The sequence below is a fragment of the Arachis hypogaea genome, chromosome 14, assembly GCF_003086295.3.
Source record: "Arachis hypogaea cultivar Tifrunner chromosome 14, arahy.Tifrunner.gnm2.J5K5, whole genome shotgun sequence".
Classification (NCBI taxonomy): Eukaryota; Viridiplantae; Streptophyta; class Magnoliopsida; order Fabales; family Fabaceae; genus Arachis; species Arachis hypogaea.
The window spans coordinates 48,666,335-48,675,298 of record NC_092049.1 but is presented as its reverse complement, the minus strand read 5'-3'; the positions used below and the strand labels follow the sequence as shown (position 1 = coordinate 48,675,298).

Genomic DNA, 8,964 nt, shown 5'->3' with positions numbered 1-8,964 from the left:
TAAAGCCTTGTTGAGGCTTTTGTTGATCCTTCCATGAGAGATTTGGGTGATTTCTCAATGAGGGGTTATAGGTGTTTCCATAAGGTTCACCCATGTAATTCACCTCTGCTATTGCAGGGTTTTCAGGATCATAAGCTTCTTCTTCAAAAGATGTCTCTTGAGTACTGTTGGATGCAGCTTGCATTCCATTCAGACTCTGAGAAATCATATTGACTTGCTGAGTTAATATTTTATTCTGAGCCAATATGGCATTCAAAGTATCAATTTCAAGAACTCCCTTCTTCTGGGGCGTCCCATTGCTCACAGGATTCGTCTTAGAAGTGTACATGAACTGGTTATTAGCAACCATGTCAATGAGTTCTTGAGCTTCTGCAGGCGTTTTCTTTAGGTGAATGGATCCACCTACAGAAGTATCCAATGACATCTTAGCTAATTCAGACAGACCATCATAGAATATATCCAGGATGGTCCATTCTGAAAGCATGTCAGAAGGACACTTTTTGGTCAGTCCTTTGTATCTCTCCCAAGCTTCATAGAGGGATTCGCCTTCTTTCTGTCTGAAGGTCTGAACATCCACTCTAAGCTTACTCAGCTTTTGAGGAGGAAAGTACTTGGCTAAGAAAGCCTTGACCAGCTTATCCCAAGAGTTCAGGCTATCTTTAGGTTGTGAGTCCAACCATACTCTAGCTTTGTCTCTTACAGCAAAAGGGAAAAGCATGAGCCTGTAGACTTCAGGATCTACTTCATTAGTCTTAACAGTATCACATATCTGCAAGAATTCAGTTAAGAACTGAAAAGGATCTTCAGATGGAAGTCTATGAAACTTGCAGTTCTACTGCATCAGAGAAACTAATTGAGGTTTCAACTCAAAATTGTTTGCTCCAATGGCAGGAATGGAGATGCTTCTTCCATGTAAATTGGAATTAGGTTCAATAAAGTCACCAAGCATCTTGCTTGCATTATTATTATTTTCGGCTGCCATCTCCTCTTCTTGTTCGAAAATTTCTGAAAGGTGCTTGCTGGATTGTTGTAATTTAGCTTCTCTTAGTTTCCTCTTCAGAGTCCTTTCAGGTTATGGATCTGCTTCAACAAGAATGTTATTGTCCTTGCTCCTGCTCATATGAAAAAGAGGGACAGAAAAATAATAATAATAGTGGTCCATTTTACCACAGTGTAGAGGTCCCTGTGTGAGTAGAAGAAAAGAAGAAGAAAAAATTCGAACACAGATGGAAGAGGGGGTTCGAATTTGGGTGAGATGAAGTGTTAGTAGATGAATAAATAAATAGAAGGAGATAAGAGAGAGAGAGAATTTTCGAAAATAATATTTGAAAAAGAGTTAGTGATTTTCGAAAATAGTTTTTGAAAAAGGTTAGTAATTTTTTGAAAATTAAAATAAAAAATTAAAATAATTAGTTAATTAAAAAGAAATTTTGAAAAAGAGGGAAGATATTTTCGAAAATTAGAGAGAGAAAGTTAGTTAGGTAATTTTGAAAAAGATAAGAAACAACCAAAAAGTTAGTTAGTTAGTTGAAACAAATTTGAAAATCAATTTTGAAAAGATAAGAAGATAAGAAGTTAGAAAGATATTTTAAAATCAAATTTTTTGAAAAAGATATGATTTTGAAAAAGATAAGATAGAAAGATATTTTTGAAAAGATATGATTGAAATTAGTTTTGAAAAAGATTTGATTTTTAAAATCACAATTAATGACTTGATTCACCAGAAATCACAAAATATGATTCTAGAACTCAAAGTTTGAATCTTTCTTAACAAGTAACAAACTTGAAATTTTTGAATCAAAATATTAATTGATGATATTATTTTCGAAAATTAGGAGATAAAGATAAGAAAAAGATTTTTGAAAAATATTTTTAAAATTTTCGAAAATAAATAAGAAAAATGAAAAAGATTTGATTTTTGAAAAAGATTTTGAAAAAGATAAGATTTTTAAATTGAAAATTTGATTTGACTCATAAAAACAACTAGATTTTAAAAAGTTTTGAAAAGGGAAAGATATTTTTTTTATTTTTGAATTTTTAATGATGAGAGGGAAAAACATGAAAAAGACTCAATGCATGAAACTTTTGGATCAAAACAATGAATGCATGCAAGAATGCTATGAATGTCAAGATGAACATCAAGAACACTTTGAATTTCAAGATGAACATCAAGAACTTATTTTTGAAAAATTTTTAATGCAAAGAAAACATGCAAGACACCAAACTTAAAAATTTTCATGTATAGACACTATGAATGCAAGAATGCATATGAAAAACAAGAAAAGACACAAAATATGAAAACATCAAGATCAAACAAGAAGACTTACCAAGAACAACTTGAAGATCATGAAGAACACTATGAATGCATGAATTTTTCGAAAAATGCAAGATGAATATGCAATTGACACCAAACTTTCAACTTGACTCAAGACTCAAACAAGAAACATGAAATATTTTTTATTTTTATGATTTTTTTATTTTTTTTGGATTTTTGTATATTTTTTTCGAAAATACATATAGGAAAAATAAAATAAGGATTTAAAATTTTTTAATATGAATTCAAGGAATCTTGTATTCTTAGTCTAAAGCTCTAATCCGAGGGTTAGGCATGGCTTAATAGCCAGCCAAGCTTTAGTATGTAACTCAGACATGCCACGGCTGACATTCCAATTAACTTGCCTCTATGCTGATGGTTGGAAGCCCCTATCCAAAAGAATTAGACATGGCTTTACAGCCAGCCAGGCTTCAACATGCTTCAAGAAACTCTAGAATTCATTCTTAAAAATTCTGAAGAAAAATATATTTTTGAAAAGATTTATTTTTTTTTCGAAAACAGATGAGAAATTTTTGAAAGGTTTTTGAAAAATTTTTGAAAATAAAGCAAAAAGAAAATTACCTAATCTGAGCAACAAGATGAACCGTCAGTTGTCCAAACTCGAACAATCCCCGACAACGGCGCCAAAAACTTGGTGCACGAAATTGTGATCCCCGGCAACGGCGCCAAAAACTTGGTGCACGAAATTGTGATCTCAGGCAACGGCGCCAGAAACTCTGTACGCACGTCTTAATAAATCGTTTTTCATTCACAACTTCGATACAACTAACCAGCAAGTGCACTGGGTCGTCCAAGTAATAAACCTTACGTGAGTAAGGGTCGATCCCACAGAGATTGTTGGTATGAAGCAAGCTATGGTCACCTTGTAAATCTCAGTCAGGCGGATATAAAATAGTTATGGAGTTTTTGAACATAAATAATAAATAGATAGAAAATAAGGATAGAAACACTTATGTATATCATTGGTGAGAATTTCAGATAAGTGTATAGAGATGCTTTCGTTCCTCTGAATCTCTGCTTTTTTGCTGTCTTCATCCAATCAGTCTTACTCCTTTCAATGGCTGGCTTTATGTAAGGACATCACCGTTGTCAATGCCTACTTTTTATCCTCTCTGAAAAATGGTCCGATGCGCTGTCACTGTATGGCTAATCGTCTGGAGGCATCACCCTTGTCAATGGCTGCATCCCATCCTCTTGTGAAAATGGTCCAAATGCTCTGTCACAGCACGGCTAATCATCTGAGGTTCTCGATCATACTGGAATAGGATTCACCCTCTTTTTGCGTCTGTCACTACGCCCAGCACTCGCGAGTTTGAAGTTCATCACAGTCATTCAATCCCAAAGTCCTACTTGGAATACCACAGACAAGGTTTAGACTTTCCAGACTCTCATGAATGCCGCCATTAATCTAGCTTATACCACGAAGATTCTGATTAAGAGATCCAAGAGATACTCATTCAATCTAAGGTGCAATGGAAGTGGTTGTTAGGAACACGTTCGTGGGGGAATGATGATGATTGTCACGTTCATCACATTAATCTTTGAGGAACAGCAGAGCTCCACACCTTAATCTATGGAGTGCAGAAACTCTACCGTATGAAAATACATAAGTGATAATGGTTCAGGCATGGCCAAATGGCCAGCCCCCATGAAAGTCTAAGATAGCATAAAACTGATCAAAGATGTCTAATACAATAGTAAAAAGTCCTATTTATACTAAACTAGTTACTAGGTTTTACAGAAGTAAGTAATTGATGCATAAATCCACTTCCGGGGCCCACTTGGTGTGTGCTTGGGCTGAGCTTGAATGTTACACGTGTAGAGGTCAATCTTGGAGTTGAACGCCAGTTTGTAACGTATTTCTGGCGTTCAACTCTGGCTTGTGACGTGTTTTTGGCGTTTAACTCCAGACAACAGCGTAGAATTGGCGTTCAATGCCATTTTACGTCGTCTAAACTTGGCCAAAGTATGGACTATTATATATTTCTGGAAAGCCCTGGATGTCTACTTTCCAACGCAATTAAAAGCGCACCATTTTGAGTTCTGTAGCTCCAGAAAATCCACTTTGAGTGCAGGGAGGTCAGAATCCAACAGCATTAGCAGTCCTTCTTCAACCTCTGAATCTGATTTTTGCTGAAGTCCCTCAATTTCAGCCAGAAAATACCTGAAATCACAGAAAAACACACAAACTCATAGTAAAGTCCAGAAATGTGAATTTAACATAAAAACTAATGAAAACATCCCTAAAAGTAACTAGATTCTACTAAAAACATACTAAAAATAATGCCAAAAAGTGTATAAATTATCCGCTCATCAATGGTGGTTCTTGATATGAATATGGAAATGGTTATTTTTGATAGTTGGAACATGGAGCACTGAAGTTTCTTTGGATTCGACTTTACCAACCAAAATTCGGGTAGTTCCTCCATCCACAATAATAAGAATCACTCCTTGGGTGTGAGTAGTAACCTATGTGATCTCTCTCCATTATTTTCCTTAGCACAAAACACCAAAAAGAATTAAACGCACCACGTGGTAAATAGGAAAGCAAAGAAGAAAGAACATGTTTTTTTTAAAGGAAATAAAATAAAGAATAATAAAATAAAAGAAAAATTCAAAAATAAATGAAAAGAGATAAACTAAAAATATAAAAATTAAACAAAGAAAAATACTAGTATTTTAAAAAATATTTTTTTTAAAAAATTACTACGGAAACACCAAACTTAATTTCAGAAATTTATAAAAAAAATAATTGAGCAAAATTTTAAGAGTTAAAGTTGAAATTTAAATAAGACTAATAAAATAAAAAAATAAAATAAAAGAAAAAAATAAATAAAAAGGAAAACAAAAATGAAATAAAATAAAATAAAATAAAAGAACGAAAGAAAGATAAAAAAAATGGATCAAATAAAACAAATAAAATAGAGAAAAAAAAATGAAAGAAACAAAATGAAAGTGAAATAAACAAATTAAAAAGGAAACGAAGGTAAAAGGAAATAAAAAGAAAACGGGGGTGGGGAATGAACGAGAAGAAAGAAAGGAAAAATAAATAAATAAATAAATAAATAAATAAATTAAAAAAATGAAAATGAATAATACTAAAAGAAAAATTAATTAAAGTAAAAAGTATCTAATCTAAGCAATCAAATAACTAGCAGTTGTCAATCACAGTCAATCCCCGGCAACTGCGCCAAAAACTTGGTGCGGAATTTATAACCACAAACTAACCGACAAGTGCACCGGGTCGTACCAAGTAGTACCTCAAGTGAATGAGGGTCGATCTCACGAGGATTGATGGATTAAGCAACAATGGTTAAGTGATTTACTTAGTTAGACAAACAAAAAAGAGTGTTTTGAATTTCAATTGCATCAAATAGTAATTCAGAATATCAGAAAGCAGCAGCAAATGAGTTGTGAATAATATATGGACTATTATACATTGTTGGAAAGCTCTAGAAGTTAGCTTTCCAACGCTACTAAAATCATGTCAATTGGACCTCTATAACTTGAGTTATTTAGGTTTGAGTGCAGATAGGTCAGGGTTGACAGCATCATTCGCCTTCTTCTCTTTTTCTGAGGAAACTCCATCAAATCCATCCGAATGCTACCTAAAATAAATAGAATTGCACACTACTCAAAGTAGCATCCATAGTGGCTAAAAGATAATTAATTCTTGATTAAACTCAACAAATTAAATGCAAATTCACTAGGAAAAGGTAGGAAAGATGCTAACGCATCACTATGCAACAAAATTTATTTCTAATTTTTACTGGATACTTGAATCAATTCCAAGTGAAAGTGTCACATTAAGTTTGGTGTGCCACTTATCCTTCATGCAATGTATCATGCGCACACTACTTGTTTTTGCAATCATATTGTCTCTGTTTCTTGTGCCTTTATTGTATCCTTAATTTTGCTTGCTTAAGCACATGCATTAATCACATCTCACTGTGCAAGATGTAACAACCCCGGTTTTCGAGTACGTGAGACCTTTTCTGAAAGTATGTATTTCTCTGGAAGATGTGCAAGGGGAGAAACTCTGCTACATAATCAAGCATTTCAATCCTCATTGTCATTATGTCATCTTTAAGCTAGAACCTTTTTTGAGGCAAGCTCAATAACGCAGTCATGAAGAACCTAGCTTTCGAATCGTATCGGTTAGGAGTTTTGATTCTGTTTCTCGTAAATCGTCTCAATTTGATGAACAAGACTCGATTCATGAGAGAAGAGAGATAATAGTATAATATTATCATTATATTATTATTATAAGCTGCATAAATGATATTATAAGGTTACCTGGTCAGTTTTTAGTTAAAAATAGAAAATCGGTTTAACCGGGTTCATAGTTTACTGGTGCAGCTGAGCACCAGCACTCTCTGATGACTTTAGCAATGGTAAGGCCTCATCATACATGTTCTATTCCCATAATAAATATGTTTTTAGTGTTATTTATACTAGTAGCTCATAAAATAATTTTAAGAGATGTTTTTACAAGTATTCCGATACATCTAGTTTTAGTAGTTATACACCTAAGATATTTTAATATTATTTTAACCCATCTCCAATCCAACCAATCACAACTCACCCTACACCCCCAAAGCCCCCAAGGCTGGTTCATTTGCTCCTTGTGGCCGAAATTCCCAAGAGAGAAAAAGGAGAGAAGAGTTCTTAGTTCCAAATTTTCAAAGCTTGATTTCAGCTGAACTAAAATTCAAATAAAAAATCCAATCAACCAAAATGATCCTCTCTTCTTTCTCTACATAATCATATTACTTATCAAGGCTGGAATCAAGGTGAGTTGGCTGCACCATCTCCCTTTTGCTTTGGTTTCAAGGAAATATGCTTAAACATGTGTTTTCTTGATGTTCTTCCTTAGGAATCATGCTTAACATGACTTGAGGGCCAAGAAATATTAATTTCCAGCAAGTCTAAGGTGATAAATCCCTTCCTAACATTCTGAGTAAAATTCGGTTAGTTGAGGGTTTTTGGATTTAAAGTTGTTCTTGATGTGATTTAGGAGGAAAAAGTGCTTAAGGACCACCGGAAAGTCTAACTGAATTAGGAGCAGCAAAACCAGGTAGGGTTTGACGAAATTAATCTTAATTATTTGTGTTTGAGTTTTGTGAATGTTGTATGATTTGGATGTGCTAAAAATTGGTTGCATACATGATTGATTCTTGGTGAAATTTTGGTAAAATTTTGGTGAAATTTGATGAAATTCAAGCTTTGATTTCATGTTCTTGGAGCTGCTGGAAAACCGAAATCCTAGTCCCTAAATTGGGGTTCAATTTGTGTTAAAATCATGTAGAAAATATGGGGTTTTAGTGGCTGGGAATTTATTATAAATTTTGGTAAAAATCGGTTACTGAAAAGATTGAAAAATGGGTAAAAACAGAGAAAGAATCTAAAGAATTTACGAAGAACACGAAGAATATTTTGAGTGTGATGAAAAACATTTTAAGAACAGGCTTTAGATCTTTAAAAACATTTGGTGTTTGAGGGGTTATTTGGTAATTTCTGAAAGTTAGGGTGGTTAAAGAACAAATATTAAAAGTTACGGGTGGTAAAAAGTGAATTTTAAAGGTTAAAAGTCAAAGTAGGGTAACTTTCGAAAATTTAATGATAAAATAATAAATAATAATAAAATATTAAATAATAATATTTAATTAAAAATAATATTTCAATAAAAATAATAAAATAATGCGAAAAAGGCAATTTTTCGTAAAAGCTTTAGAAAGACAACTTTAAGCGCAGAATCTCATAATTACCTTCATAAAAAACTTAGGGAGTGGTAATAACATGATAGTGAGGCAAAGATAAAGGAAAGATAAGAAGTTAAAGAAAAGATAAAAACCAAACAAAATTCTGTAAAGTTTTAATGACAGAAAAACAGACAAAGATTAGTGAACGAACTAGGGCAACATAGTTAGTCCTTGAGTTGCGACTAGGATTAGGTATTATATGAAAAGTTAAACTGTTTTAGTATAGACTTAATGAACCTATACTTGGGACAGGGTAACTATTCATACCAAAATTTACATAAGCTTGAAATACTAACGTTAAACAGAGAAATCACAGCAGAGTAAAGAGATACTGAGAAAAGAATAATCAGAGTAGAGTAAAGAGACAAAGCGAAAAAGTAATATGATAAAAAGCAGAGGACCTATTAAGAGGTCATTTGTTGCATTAAGGCAACTCCAGAGATATCTATATGTTCATCTGTTGCATTATGGCAGTCAGATAGATGGTGGTGTGACCACTAAGAACGCTTTCCTGTGGTACAGATCCATATTTTTTTTTCTGTTTAGCAGAGGGGTTATTTCCTGCTACAGAAGTACCATGACCACCTGTTCCATTTTTGTAGTGGCAGATGGGTTATTTCCTATATACAGAAGGTGTGTCGGTATACATCCCTGCAGTGGCAGATGTGTTATTTCCTGCGTGCAGTGGACCCTATGGTGGCAGAGGGGTTATTTTCTGTACACAGGGGTATAGTTAACAGGAAAGCCATATCCGGCTAGTAATGCTGGGTTACGTCGGGAGCGGGTAGAAACCGACAGATGAGCTCATTACCTGCACTAGGACTAGGCATGCATCATTCTTGTTTGCGCATCATTCTCTGTTGTATT

General features: G+C 33.7%; 1 non-coding gene across 1 annotated transcript; it reads left to right on the top strand.

The window, feature by feature from the left end:
* The first annotated feature begins 478 nt into the window (after positions 1-478).
* LOC112745131 (small nucleolar RNA R71) lies at positions 479-586 on the top strand. The gene has a single exon (XR_003173075.1). It is a non-coding gene; the product is annotated as a small nucleolar RNA R71 (small nucleolar RNA).
* The last annotated feature ends 8,378 nt before the right edge of the window (positions 587-8,964 follow it).